Source organism: Triticum urartu, chromosome 1 (genome assembly GCF_003073215.2).
Source record: "Triticum urartu cultivar G1812 chromosome 1, Tu2.1, whole genome shotgun sequence".
Classification (NCBI taxonomy): Eukaryota; Viridiplantae; Streptophyta; class Magnoliopsida; order Poales; family Poaceae; genus Triticum; species Triticum urartu.
In genome coordinates, this window is record NC_053022.1 from 145,258,695 (window position 1) to 145,274,464 (window position 15,770).

A 15,770-nucleotide genomic window follows, 5' to 3' on the forward strand; every position below is an offset into this window, starting at 1 on the left:
AATCATCTACTTATTGTTTTGACAACGCTTGCCATTTCTCTGCTTTCGGCTGGATCCCTGGCCAGGAAGGAGGCACTTCCTCATGTCATTGATCCACCTGTACATGTCGTAGCTCGTGTACGCCTCCTTGGCCGCATACACGACGTGAGCTTTGTCTAGTATCTCCATCCAGGCCGAGTGTCAGGCACGCTTGTCCTTGTTGCAGGAATCCTTCATGTCTCTGTAGTAGGGATCGATGATGGCCTCGGCAAGGTGAACCAGTGAGTCCTTCTCATGCTCCTTGTTGCCCTAGATCTTGTATTGGCCCTGGATGCCGACAAGATTCTGGCAGGCGATGCCCGAATTCTCGAGCGCCTTTACATCGTTGGCGATGTCCACCATAGCGAACATGTAGTGGGGGCCATTGACAAACCTGGCGAAACACTCACAAGGCCTTGTGGCCAGGTAGTAGTGGTAGACGAGGACGTGGTGGCGCACACACATCTAGGCGACGGCGACCTTGGGATGAGACCCGACATGAGCGCAGGTGTACTCGAGGTCGAACCCAACCATCTTGTACTTCTCCTCGGCAAGCAACAACTCCATGATGTGGATGGAGTGCTCCAGCCAGATCAGGTCATTGGTGTACACCACCGAGAGGTCCGTGAACCTTCTGTGGGTGTCCACCACGGCATGCATGGTGACCTGCTGCTAGTCGTCAGCAGCCACTCAAAGCGCCATTGGAGCCGCGCAGGATACCCTCTAAGAATTTGTCATGGTGGGTGTGCTTCTTGCAATGGTGGGGTGCGATCGAAAGGTTGAGGAGACACATGGGTTAAATGGCCGTTGTAATAAATGGGGGCTGGTCGGCCTATAATCGTCACGTCTTGTCACGATGGTCATAGCGGAGGATCCCAGTGCATGCTTGACAACACCGCACCACACGCGTTTCATTTGACCACACGTGGGATCGAAGAGGCGCCAAATGTATCATCGGTGAGCCTGTTCCAGCGCTACCACGCATTTTACCGTGCAAGCTTCCCGCCCGGCTAGTGCCATGCGTCGGCTAGAAGAGGGACAAATCGTGGGCGTTTATTTGCAAAAAAAGCTTTGTAAAAATGAAGTGTGTGGAATAACTTCGGTCATAAGTTTACCTGTGGGTGCTGAGGTCAAAGTTACATAGAAGGGTGATGATGGACACTCGAGTGCGATAATTAATTCTGCGCTCTACAGGGCACACGGTTGAAGAAGCCAACTGTGTGTAATAATGTCGAAGATCGCAGTCGAGTTAGCTACACAGATCGTGTGCTGTGAGACCGTCAAGGTAAACAGATTCAAGAATGGTTAATAAAATCTAAGACCATTGCATATTAAGGTCAAAATAGTGCTACCAATGTACGGGTCTCATACGATGCCATTTCAACGATTGTACCACAAAAGTTCGAAATATTACAAGGTTCAAATTCCAGAGTTATATGGCTCAAATTCGAAGATTACAAGGTTCAAACTGATATTAGAAATGAAATTCAGCTCATCAGCTGCAAACGCTCGCGTTGATCTGCTGAACATGGATATCAGAGAGGTTCAAATTAATATTACCACTTCTAAGTCTGGTTTCGAAACCTCATAATTTTTGCAAAGGGGTCATCCACTGAGAAGTCATGTATGGGGTTGACACGATGACTTCCGATTACTCTGTCATCTGAAGTTCCAAAACGAAATTCAGCATTTTCGGCGCCTATTCCATTCTGACGCAGGAGCTAGCACTGATCAACAAACCATTCATTTTTGCGAAATAAATGTAGGGCAAACCTCATTACCTTCAGCACCCTTGCTCTGACAACAAAGAACCTGGCAAATATAATCTCTGGTAAGGTCCCTTGGTAGGAGTTCAAAGTAATTTCTGAGAGATGCAGATCTAGGCATTCGACGCGATTGTTAGTTTGTATCACATTATCCACTGCTGGGCCTAATCTTATCTGCAAAACAAGAAAATGCCTTAGTGCCTACATGCAGTTTTGAACACTACTATAAGCCTATTTGGTTTGCAGGATTTGTAAAATCCACTAACATGCCATCTTCAATTTGACATGATAAACATGGGCATTTGATTACATTCTAGAAAAATGTACTTCACAAGAGGTTGGAGTGGATGAAAAGTTACCTAAGAAAACTAGTACAGATGAATCCAAAGGAGAAATGCTTATGGATTGTAACCATATGGATCAAGCAACCAGGGGGGCATGTATGTACTAAAATCCTCCAAAAGAATCCTTCAGAAATCGTAGTACATTTTCATTGTAAACTTGGAAAAATGTATCACAAATTGAACTCCCTTATGGTTAACATTTAACAGAAAGGAACATCACCTCGTTATATAGCTTCTCTAGGCACAGAAAGCATCTCAGGAAACTGACAACATGCTACAGGTAGGGGCCGATAGATTCTAGTGCTAAGACCTTCACTGTGTGCAGTTTCGGGGTCAAGCTTGTCGGAATCATTTTATGGATGATAGACGAACAAACATCTTCAAAATTAGAAATAATGTTAATTTGTAGAAGGAGAGGTAGAAGGCGTCTGTTGTACCTGAATGGGTGTGGATCCAATAACAAGTTCGGAGTATTTGTCAGACGAGTAGCCCACCACTGTCAATTTCGGCGCAGAAATGACATTGATTCTTGTTGGACCTTCTTGATCAACTACAAGTAATCTCTCAAGTGCAGGTGTGTCCTCAATAACCATACCGTGGTACACATCTTGTGATGTCTTCCTGCCGCACCAGGAACACACATAAATAGTCCAGAGAGTCATAGAGGTGATGTGGAAGCTAATCAACCCATTGATCGCCTGAAGACGAAGGTACTCGAGTGCAGTATGATACGTCTCCAACGTATCTATAATTTTTGATTATTCCATGCTATTATATTATCTGTTTTGGATGTTTTATATGCATTAATATGCTATTTTATATTATTTTCGGCACTAGCCTATTAACCTAGAGCCTAGTGCCACTTTCTGTTTTTCCTTGTTTTAGAGTTTCGCGGAAAAGGAATACCAAATGGAGTCCAAACGGGATGAGGCAGCCAGGAGACTTAGAGTGCAAGTCAGAAGAGCGATGAGGCGGCCACAAGGGTGGAGGGCGCGCCCCCGACCTTGTGGGCCCCTCGATGACCCCCCCACCTAGATCTTCCTCCTATATATTCTCAAATATCCCAAAAGCTTCCAGGGGAGCCACGAAACCACCTTTCCACCACCGCAACCTTCTATTCCCGTGAGATCCCATCTAGGGGCCTTTTCTGGCATCCTACTGGAGGGGATTCGATCATGGAGGGCTTCTACATCAACGCCATTGCCTCTCCGATGAAGCGTGGGTAGTTTACCGCAGACCTACGGGTCCATAGCTAGTAGCTAGATGGCTTCTTCTCTCTCTTTGATTCTCAATACAAAGTTCTCCTCGATGTTCTTGGATATCTATTAAATGTAATACTCTTTTGCGGTGTGTTTGCCGAGATCCGATGAATTGTGGATTTATGTTTAGCTTATCTATGAATATTATTTGAACCTCCTCTGAATTCTTATATGCATGATTTGATATCTTTTCAAGTCTCTTCAAACTATCGATTTGGTTTGGCCAACTAGATTGGTTTTTCTTGCAATGGGAGAAGTGCTTAGCTTTGGGTTCAATCCTGCGGTGCTCGATCGTAGTGACAGAAGAGGAACCGAAACGTATTGTATTGTTGCCATCAAGGATAAAATGATGGGGTTTTCATCATATTGCTTGAGTTAATTCCTCTACATCATGTCATCTTGCTTAAGGCGTTACTCCGTTCTTTATGAACTTAATACTCTAGATGCATGATGGATAGCGGTCGATGTGTGGAGTAATAATAGTAGGTGCAGAATCCTTTCGGTCTACTTGACACAGATGTGATGCCTATATTCATGATCATTGCCTTAGATATCGTCATAACTTTGCGCTTTTCTATCAATTGCTCGGCAGTAATTTGTTCACCCATCGTATTATTTTCTATCTTGAGAGAAGCCTCTAGTGAAACCTATGGCCCTCGGTTCTATTTTCCATCATATAAGTTTCCAATCTATAATTCTAGTTTCCTATTTACTTCCTTTGCAATTTTTTACTTTCTGTTCCATAAAACAAAAATATTACTTCACCGTTTATCCATCTATATCAAATCTCACTTTGCAAATAACCGTGAAGGGATTGACAATCCCTTTGTCACGTTGGGTGCAAATTGGTGTTTGTTTGTGCAGGTATTTAGTGGCTTGTTGCGTTGTCTCCTACTGGATTGATACCATGGTTCTCAAAACCGAGGGAAATACTTACTCTACTTTGCTGCATCACCCTTTCCTCTTCAAGGGAAACCAACGCAAGCTCAAGAGGTAGCACAGTACAGCCACAGAGTAGGCACTCCATGTCACCGTTTGGGAGGCAGACGACGACGAGCTCGAGGTGCTTCAGTCATGGTAGAATAAGAGCGAGCACGTTATTAAGGGGGATGGCAGTTCCTGAACTTGGAGACGCGCAGCATGGGTGCGAGGCAGAGTGCAGACGTTGGCAGTGAGCACATATGCCCATCATCAAAAGTGAGCTCCTCGAGCCGATCTAGGGCAGGGGATCAGAACCAGTCATCAAGCTTTGCTTGTTCCTTGCCATTGGAACGGAACTTGCCCATTCTAAGGCCTCTGGTTGGGCCAAGGTGACTGCTGAGGATCTTGGAGAATGCATCCAAGCTTTTGCGATAGCCATGGCCGAGCTTGTGGGTGTCGATGAGGTCGAGAGGGGTGGAGTTCCATAGGTGGCGTCACCGCTGGGAAAGGACGATTGTCCGCGCCCCATATTTGATTGGGAGGAGGGAGATGATGACTGTCAAGATATCATCAGGGAGGTTGCTGATGAAGTCTAGGCCTGCTGGAGTCGCTTGCGGTTCTTGCTCACCCCGCCGCCGCTTGTTGGCAGCCCCGTTCTCCACCTCCAGACTCTCCTTGTCAGTGGCGCTTTCTGATAGAAGTGGGAGTATAGGGAATATTTAGTTAAAACAGGTCAATAGAAAAGTGTATTGGTAAGTAGAAGTTATTACGTAGGAATATAGTAAGAAAATGGAATAACAATTGGTTGCTTAAATACAACACAATTCATTTGATATTGCTGGGTAAGTCAACATGTAGATACTTGAAAAGAAAACTTACATCGAACAAAGTCTGGACGGATGATATCGTCGGGGAAGTTACCATATATCTCATGACCATGCCCTTTTATGTGCAGCGTAATTATAGTGCCAGCTTTTAGTACATAAAACATAGAAGTTTCTTTCCAAAGGCCAGTGCCAAAATATGAGTCACCACGTTCATCAAGTCTTATAGTAGAAATGATTGTAAATCCATGGTTTTTGTTCAGTATGACATCCCTGCAGTCTTGATTTATGTAAAGGGAAAGATTGTGCACTACTGATTCTGTTGCATAGGAAGGGACGTGCTGCAGAAAATGGTAGTATTGTTAAAGAAAATATGGCCAGATGCAAATATGGGCCCAAATTGAAAGAAAAGTATAGCAGTTGAAACCGAAGGACAAAAATCTATAATTAAACAGATAGGGTAAACATGATGTCATGGAAATATGAGACTAATCGAAAGAACAATACATCATTAATTTTCCTAATATAGAAAGAAGAGGGAAAAAAATTCTCCTTTGATGTATATTGTGCATGTGGCACCTTTTATCCAAATGTAGCAATATTTAGAATATGTTCAGGAAAGTAGGCCATGCCAACCGATTTAGGGTGAGATTGAACATACCACGCACATCCTCAAGTCATCTGGTATGGTGAGACGGAATGTCTGGCAGAGGCCGCAAAGTCCTGATGTATCTGCGCATTGTACACTCTATGAACGGAAGAAAACCCTCAAATCAGCTGGAATAAAAATGAATTCACGGCGATTTCGGATGGGTGATTAAAGGAGGCAGATGAACTGGGATAAGAGCTGAGATAATATCTCATTATATTAGTTACCTTGTTGTCCATGAGAAACAACACTCAGTACGGCAGATTCCCCAACTGAGCGGAGCTGGGTCGACCACGAGTAGCGTCGAGAAAGTCGATGGCGATAAGCGGCGGCAAGCGGAAGTGGCAAATGCGGTGGGCTTTGCCAACATCCTGGCGGCGGCAGGCGTTGAGCTAAGTGGTTACCACCGTGATAGGCGGTGCCATGCATAGACACGAGGGAGCTTGTGCAGGTGTGAATGGGGACCGAAGGGGGTGGCGGGCGGGGTGAGGGTTTTTGTGACGTGGGGATGATGTGGGTTTTCTTTTTTCTTTTTTGAATTGGGTGGTGAGGGTTTTCTGTCCCACAAAGAATTTCGGAGGCAACGGTTTGCTAGAGCCAACCATGTGTGATTGACGCAACATGAAAAATGAAAGTCATTGCACACGGTTCCACTTTTGGGAGCCGTGTGTGATTAACGTACTACCTCCGTCCTGGTTTATTGGCCCCCTTTGTAATTTGTACGAAATTTTGACCAAATATTTAACTAAGAAATGTTTATGCATGTCACCAAAAATTATATCATTGAACACTATGCTCAAATACCCATCCAACGATATAATTTTTGCTGACTTGCACTAACATTTTGTCAGTCAAATCTTTGGTCAAAATTTAACACAAATTATAAAGGGGACCAACAAACCAAGACGGAGGTAGATTCCATCAACCGAACTGATTGCATCCATATGCCACGATTAGACATAAGTCAACATAGATTAAACATACTCCGACATAGATAATAAGCGTACACGTACATAAGCATAGTTCAACCATAAGTACATAGTTCAACCGTCATTAAGTATACTCAAGTGTAGATAGTTCAATCCCACATCTCATCTCACATGGTGACACGATCCTGAAGCTTCTCTAGGTACTCTGCGTACGCGCCGTGCGCCACCCTGCGAGAATACTTCTGCTTGAAGGAGCCAACGGCCCGTCCTCTTGCATGCGCTAGAACACTTAGATACGCGTCATGAAGCTTGTGGTTGCAAAATGGGAATCGATAGCCGCCATTCCAGGTCCTAATATGCCTGTTACGCATTCCCGCATAAAGCTCCCTCAGGATTTGCCTCTTGTACATCCTCTGGCCATCTTCATCCTCGTTGTCCACAGCGCCAGAAAACACCTGTACAAAATAGTAAAACAAATTTGGCATCAAATCAATGTTTACATGACGTGAAGTAGGGTTAGGAATTTATGGCTATTTATTTATACATATCCAGAGATTATGGTTCGATTTTTAAGCACAGTCGTCTATGTACAGACCAATCTTGAAGAAAATAATGGCACACACATATATGTTGGTCATTCAAAATCAATTGTCAAGTCCTGGCTAGGAATTATTAGCACAAAGACTAACCCTGGTCGCATTACTAGCAGAAATCATTTGCATAGATGAAACAACTAATCACTTATCACTTGTACCATTCAAACAATCAATACACTACACGGATCTAACGAAACTAACTCGGATTTCATGGATTGGGAGAACATAACCATAGGGTTTCTATTCCAAAAACGGGGATGCAGGAGTAACCAGAGAAACCCTAGGATCTATTTGACACATAAATGGGTATAGATGACTAACCAGTTGTCCGTCGTTATTGGACTCGTCGCCGGAGTGGTCGCCGGAGTGGTCATCGGAGTCATCGCCAGGGTCATTGCCCGAGTCGTCACCAGAGTCGTTGTGGAACTCTGCCTCCGGCTGTGGAAGCTCGACGCCATCGACGACGTCAGGGTGCAGCATAACTCGCTGGTGGTGACGGCAACCTCTGTCTCCATCTCCACACCATGCTCCGGTACTTCAGCAGCCCCGGCGTCGCCACTCCCTTCGATGGGGCGCTTCGGCGGCATCCTCATACATGGACGGCTTTGAGGATTGAGAGAGGCGTCGAGGATGCAAGTGGAGAGAGAGGATTGTGTGTGTGACAAGGATGGGGGGTGCAGCCGCTCGGGCGCACCATTAATATGGAGTAGTGGGAGAGAGGCGGGCGGCGGTCGAACCGCTGGCTCGCCTCCCGGTGAGCCTGCGCATCGGACTGCTGGCATGCCTATCGTTGTTTCACACAGCTACTCGCACACCTCCCGATGACACTGCACAGCGAGCACGCCTCCGTCAATTCACACACCTCCACGCATGACTCCTTGTCTGCCTGCGCGGCGGATTGCTCGCATGCGTCCCGTCAGCTCACGCCTGCTCGCACGACACATGGGTCACGTGGCAGCACGTATATTGTTTTTCTATTTGGATGATTAATGCCGCCGCTTTATCGCTTAACCGAAGGATGGCACGTATCCATTGTTTGTCTAATGCTCATGGTTTGAATAAATAATCCATTTGGGATATTGGTTCCCAATTATTAATAATCTCCCATTTGTAATTAGATAAAGATTACAGCAAAACTGGTCTCAAATTTGACAAAAAAGTACAATGCCACTTTGTATTGGTGTCCATATGACAACACAATAAGTTTCATGAACTTCAAATATGTTCTGGATGTACTAGAATTTAAAAATCAAGATTCTCAATGTTTGAAATTTCTTGCACGGGGAGTAAACATGCACCCAGTGAGACACATGCATTTTTGCAATACATCTAGGTGCACTGTCACGTGTGCATGTAGCTCAAATTTGATTTTTGCACATTATACCCGTAGAGAACCAATCAATTAATGTACTAAAACGTCTTCATGATCTCTGCTTTTTTTTCAATTAAAACGTCCCTCCTTTGGTAACATATATTCACCGTGGGATAATTTGACATGCATCGCAGTTGCGGTGGATTCACGGTGTGTGTGTGGGTGTGTGCGTCTGGGGGTGGCGGGTGGCTCGCAGTACACTATGAGTTGTGAGCCACCGTGTGAGTTGGCCGTTTTGTTAGGCAGGTGCCACATCAGAGTCCTGAATTCGTTATTTAAAACATTACACAACCCTTTCATGCATACACGTTTTGGCCACATGTAGTTGATGGTTGTCCTACACAACACTCGATACTCGCATGTGACGCTTTCTATGGGCCAACAAGGTCGTCGTCCATCACTTTGACGAACAGTCGACGATGAGGTTAATTTGACCAGCAAGGTAGAATCTTTTTTGTTTGTGTTATGGTGGTATATAGTACGCGTCGAAGAGGTGGGAGGGGACTAGCATATATACTATACCTACGCGTTCGTGAACAAGTACACCTCACTTAGTGTGGGGACTTTTCGGTTTCTGAGGCACGTGCCACATCAAAGTTGTGAAATTGTCTATTCAAATCATGCAACACCTGGGCCACATGCGTGCAGGCGGTGGTTATCCTAGCTAGGACACTCACGTGTGACGCTTCCATCTGTGGGCCCATGAGGCCATCGTCGATGCATGCATCACTTTAACCTACATCGGGAGAGGTTAATTAATTTCACCATCGAGGAGGATTCTTTTTGGGTTGTATTACGGTAGGAGCATATAGTATGCGTTGAAGAGAGGGAAGGGGGCCATCATATGTAGTACGCTTCATGAACCTCGCTCTGTGTGGGGGGTTTACGGTTTTTTAGGCATGTGGCACATCAAAGTTGTGCATTTTGGGTATTCAACATATGTTTGGCCCACATGCAAAGCGTTGGTGGTTGTCCTGTCGCACCCACTTAAGCGATTATCAGCGATATCGATGCTTTCCATCTGTGGGCCTGCTTGGTCCATCACTACTTTTTGCCTGACAACGAGAGATGTTAATTTGACTTAGGAGGGGATTATTTTTTTCTTGTAATGCGGTATATATATAGGTCATGCTCTTGGATGACATGATACAGTTTGAGCACACACACATGCATGTGTATGCATGAATCCCTCCCATCGATTCGAAGTGGCTAGTACAACGACACGTCATGAACCGATCTCGCTCTGTGTGGGGATTGTACGATTTTCGACACATGCGCCACAACAATGTTGTGAAATGGTATTCAAACATGCATGCATGCATCACCTCCATACATATGCATGTAGTGGTTGTCTTCGAACGGTACACTCCCTTGCGTGGTTATCAAGGACAAGCCTATATATTCGTGGGCCCGTGTGGACATCCATGATAACCTTCACCGACAACAAGATTGGTTACCATGGCAGATTCTTCCTTTGGTCCGTGCTATCACAGTATAGGTCATGGTGAGATTCAGACCTAATTAAGTTTGAGCGCATATACTATGCACGCATGCATGCATGAATCCCTGTCGTCGGCTTGAAGTGTGGTGTAAAATACATATGCATCGTCAACCTAACCCTCACTCAGTGTGGGGATTTCTAGTTCGAAATCACGTTGCCACATCAAAGTTGTTCCATTGTGTATTCAAAAACACACCTATCCATACATATGTTTGGGCCACACGCATGCAGTGGTTATCTTCGGGGACTAGCTACTTGCGTGATTATTGGCGAGCTAGCCCATCTCCGGGGTCGCATGGATGGCCATCACTTTGACCAACAACAAGAGAGAGGTTGTATGACCAAGGTGGATTATTCTTGGTCCATTTTACGATACATCTTGGTGAGATGCCTCTCTGGCCCGCCGACTAAAAGTGTGCGTGGGGGGGGGGCTGCTACTTCGCACTTTTCTAGGCGAAACTCGATTGGGGGGAATGCATTCATAGCTTAGGATCCCCTTCGTGCCGATACAGGCGGGGGGCTACTAGCTACTTCGCACTTTGCTAGGTGAACCTCGGTTGGGGGGGGGGGGCTTGCATTCATAGCTTAGGATTCCCTTCGTGCCAACACATGGGGGCAAGCAATGCCATGCATTTTGCGAGATAGGTGCCACATCGAAGTAGCATTTGGTATTTGAACATCAAAGCACCCTTTTCATACATAAATTTGGTCCACATGCAAGCGTGTTCGTGTTCTGACCCTCTCCCACGTCATTTTTCGCCAAATTTATGAACATTAGACAAGTCAGTGATGCAACACACACGGTTCACTCGAACTAACCATGTGCCACATTAGTGCCCCTGTCACACACACATCCGCATAGTACATTGGGCTCCATGAGGCTTCCCCTCTCAAAAATATCTACCCGCCTACAGATTTTGCTGTTTGATAACACACAGTTATTGTGTTTCGACCGTGTGTGATGTTTCTTGTTCCCAATCCTTCCTGCATCCCTCAAAAATATCTGCCCGCCTCGAGGGTGTTTCTGTTTTGTAACACATGGTTGTTATCTCCGAACCGTGTGCGATACACCATCATCAGAAATTTCAATAGCCCTGGCATTTCACTCCCGCGTAGTAAAATTTTTAGTACCTGCGTCATTTCCTCAAACACACCCCGCCCCCTCCACACACACACACACACACACACACACACACACCAAAACCTCCTCGGGCGCGCGCGCACACACACACCCCCTCCCTCGCTCGAAACCCTAGCAAGGTCCCCGCCGCTGCCGCAAGGCCTCCATTCTCAACATCTGTCGGTTTGCCCGTGCAGCTTACCCACTGATCTCCATACCGAGGTCGCCCTGAGTTTCTTAGATGACGCCTGCCAAACGCCCCTTTCCCACAGACCCCCATCCCCACCCCACTCCAGAGCGTCGCAGCCTAAGCCCGCCTACGCTTCCCGTGGAGCTCGAGGAGCGACTGGCCCAAAAGTGGTGTATCGCGATCTCTTCTTCCGACGTCGCCGAGGAAGTTGATGACCATTACTGGCCGCAGGCACTCAATCAGCGGGCTAGAGTATGCGGGTATGTCGCGGACGCCGGCTATGACACCAAGGTCATCGATAGCGACGACATGAGGTGGGCTATATCACAGGTTAAGTGGCCCACCCCAACCCCTCAGGTTCAACTGCCATCGATCTCATCCATGGCCCTGCCGCTGATCTCCTTTGGCTCCCTGTCAACAATTTGCCATCCTACATCGCCATCAAGCCCCTTTTGTCATTTCTGAAGGACACGTTCTGGGAAGCTGGCTTGGGATCGATAGCTTCCAAGTCAGACCTCATCGATGGCGACCACGAGGAGGGCACCCTCTCCGGCTCTTCCAAGGGGAAAGAGCCCATCTGCTCTTCCAAAGGGAAAGAGCCCGTCTGCGACATCAGGGAGGGCACCCTACAACCGTGCTCTTCCAAGGGGAAGGAGCCCATCTACGAGAACATGGAGTGCATCCAGGGTCCTTGCTCTTCCCATGGGAATGAGCCCATCTAGACAAGTGAGGAAACCCATGATTTGTTTTGCCATGCCTCTTCACAGGGGGAAACCCATGATTTGTTTTGTCGAGTCCCTTTTGTAGTGTAGTGAGAATATGTCCGTTTTAATTGCTATATTTGGTTGTTTGTAGTATGCCTTGTTTATTTTAGTTGTTCACAATGTGATGCTCTATATGTGCAATTATTTACTATGCAGTACATTTCATCAATCCAGTTTTAAACATACCGATAGGAATGCATATATTTGCTTGCTGTTAAGCCTGTTATAGCTAGCATATGCCTCTTTTGAAGTTTTTTGATTGTTCGGTTGTTTGTAGTTAGCATATGTCCAGTTTCAAATGCTATCTTTGGTTGTTCGTAGTATGCCTTGTTTATTCCAGTTATTCACAACATGATGTTCTATATGTGCAAGTATGAACTGTGCAGTTCAATTTCATCAGTACCAGTTTCAACAATACCACTATGAATGACTACATTTGGTTGCTGCATCTTGTAGTTAACATGCTTTTCCATTTTTATTTAACAATAAGCAGTGTACTTAGATCGGCAGAATACCAATTTGAATGACTATGTTTTATTGTTGTTAAATGTTAGGCCTGTTGTAGTTAACACACATTTCCACTTGTTTTGCTTTACTAGCGTGCTTAAACCTGCACACTGAAGCTATCTTTTGGAGATTATTTTGTTTACCATGGATAATTTTGGTTGATGCTTAGCCTGTTGTGCTTAACATGCCTCTCGATGTACCTACACAGGACAATTTTGGGAACGGCTATTGTTTTCCATCGAGGTTAGTTTCATCCCATGGCTTATATATACTCACTTTTCAGGATATCGGTAGCTGGTACCATATAGGCTGGGGGCTGATAAGGGACTAATCGGTGAATCGGACTTTTAACTGAATATATCTGTAACCCGTTTATCGTTAGGTTAACTAGGGCCATATATAATATATCCGAGGCTACATAGCAATATGTACTATACTTAATGTCTAAATATGCAATCCTAGGCTACATAGCAACAAGGAAGAGTGTTACCTTAATGTTCTAATGATGTCTAGATATACGTAGAAGAGCAGCAACAGCAACAACAACACAACCCTATTTGGATACTCAACTTAGCTAGAGGTTAGAGTTAGTTTCTAGCTCATGACTAACCCTGAACTAACTCCATCCAAAGAGGTGTTTGGATGACAGGGTTAGATTGACAATAAATGCACTAAGAGAACTAGCTCCAATTAGCACCGCTTGAGTTGAATAGATTTTTGGGTGAGTTAGATGCAACTAGCTCAAACTAGACCTCATGTTTGGATATACTTTTGGGCTTTTTGAGCCCAAACTAGCTCAAACTAACTCTAACCCATGGATATAGCAGCAGTTAATCAACCGATAATTTGTAAGAATGCAATAAACTCCTTCTGGACCATAATATAAGATGTTAATTCATCTAATATGTGAGTATATTGGAGGTTATAAGATATTATAAAAGAGTGTTATACTACATCATTGCGCAATTGCTGTTTAGCTTCTAATATTAACTTGGTGCTTTTAGGTACATATGTCATTGGTAAAGATCCGCGCTTCGACCCTTTCTGCGTATGGGGCAAAGAGATACCGATGAACCATCATCAAGTGAGGAAGCTAATAATGATTGTTAGTAAAATTGGTCAAAAGATGGCAATTAAACTATTTGTTTACACTTTATCCAAGACAACAGCGAACTGCAGGATGGTAAGTAAGAACTTTGCAGCCTTCTTTTTACTGCCCATAATGAGTTGTTTTAGATGACAATGTCTGAATCGTTTTCCTTTGCAGTGGTTGCCAAAGCAGTTTACTCAAGATTACCTCTCAAACTACATGATTGGTGGGCATGCAAAGCTTAAAGTATTTCTACCAGAACACGATGATTATCTAGATGTTTTCATGAAGACCGTGAAGGATGGGCGGTCGGCCATCACAAGGGGTTGGACTAGAGTCGTGCGTGCCTTCTGCATGGAGGAGGGAACAATATGGGCATTCCGCTTCACCTTGTTTAGCAACCAGAATGTATTTCGCCTCTTTCTTTACCGTCTTTAATAGTACAAGTATACAACCGTGGTTCATCATTCTTTATTTGGTTCTTATGTAATTCTTTAACATATGTACCTATGAATCGAATAATGCATTGGTTGTTTGAACCTGATGGATATGGATAAAGCTATAGCATACATTCAAATTCAAATTCAAATCTGGTACAATTTGAAATAGCAGCAATTAAATTACGGCGAAATTATGCTCTCCGGGTCGTTACAGCACACATGGTTGGTAAAACACAAACATTTGCGATATACACCATAATCCACCACGGTTCACAGAGAGGAAACGCGTGCAAGCATGCACAAAGTTGCCGTTTGCAAAGCGCATGGGATGTCAGACAATATCACAAATAGTGTCGGCAAACTAAATGTTTGTGATAGTTCCATTGTCGTACACGATTCACAACCATGAACTATTTATGATGAAGTATGCATCATAAACGTTGCACCATAGAATAGCATGTGCGATAGTTGTCGTGTACGACGATGTTACGACAGTCCGACGCTTCGTAATCCTGTCCGACACTCGTACGACTATTAGCTAATCTTCTTAATTAGTTATCGCATACAGTTTGGGAAAAGCGAATGTGTGTGATTGTATGCTTATCATACATGTTTTATAGTAGTGAACCGTTTGTGATGGGCCGCGCATCGTAAACGTAGCACCATAGAATACCGACTGCGATGGCAATGCGAGAACAAACGAGTAGGAGTACTATATATGCATCTTGGCTCCCTATCCCCGACGGTTTCTGGGTTGTGTGGGAAGGACCCCCCTATCGCCCACACTCACTTGGCGACGGTTCCAAATGCCGTCGCGGAAAGGGGTTAAAAAACTGTTTGTATAGCATCGACGCATACCAGTGTGTGTTCGATACTTTGATAGTATGTATGTTGTGATTCCCTTAGGGTGTCATGTGAATGTCTACTACATGACACTTCACCATATTTGGGCCTAAGTGAATGCATTGTGGAGTAGTAATTAGATGATGGGTTGCGAGAGTGACAGAAGCTTAAACCCTAGTTTATGCGCTATTCTGTAAGGGACCGATATCCAAAAGTTTAATGCTATGGTTAGAATTTATTCCTAATACTTTTCTCATAGTCGCGGATGCTTGCAAGGGGGTTAATCATAAGTAGGAGGTTTGTTCAAGTAGGAATAGCACCTAAGCACCGGTCCACCCACATATCAAATTATCAAAGTAGGGAACACAAATCGAACCAACATGATGAAAGTGACTAGATGAAATTCCCGTGTACCCTCAAGAATGCTTTGGTTATTATAAGAGGCCGTTTTGGCCTGTCCTTTGCCTCAAAAGGATTGGGCTACCTTGCTGCACTTTCATTACTACTATCGTTACTTTTTGGTTACAAATTATCTTGCTATCAAACTACTCGGTTACTTACAATTTTAGCACTTACAGACATTACCTTGCTGAAAACCATTTGTCATTTCCTTCTGCTCCTCATTGGGTTTGACACT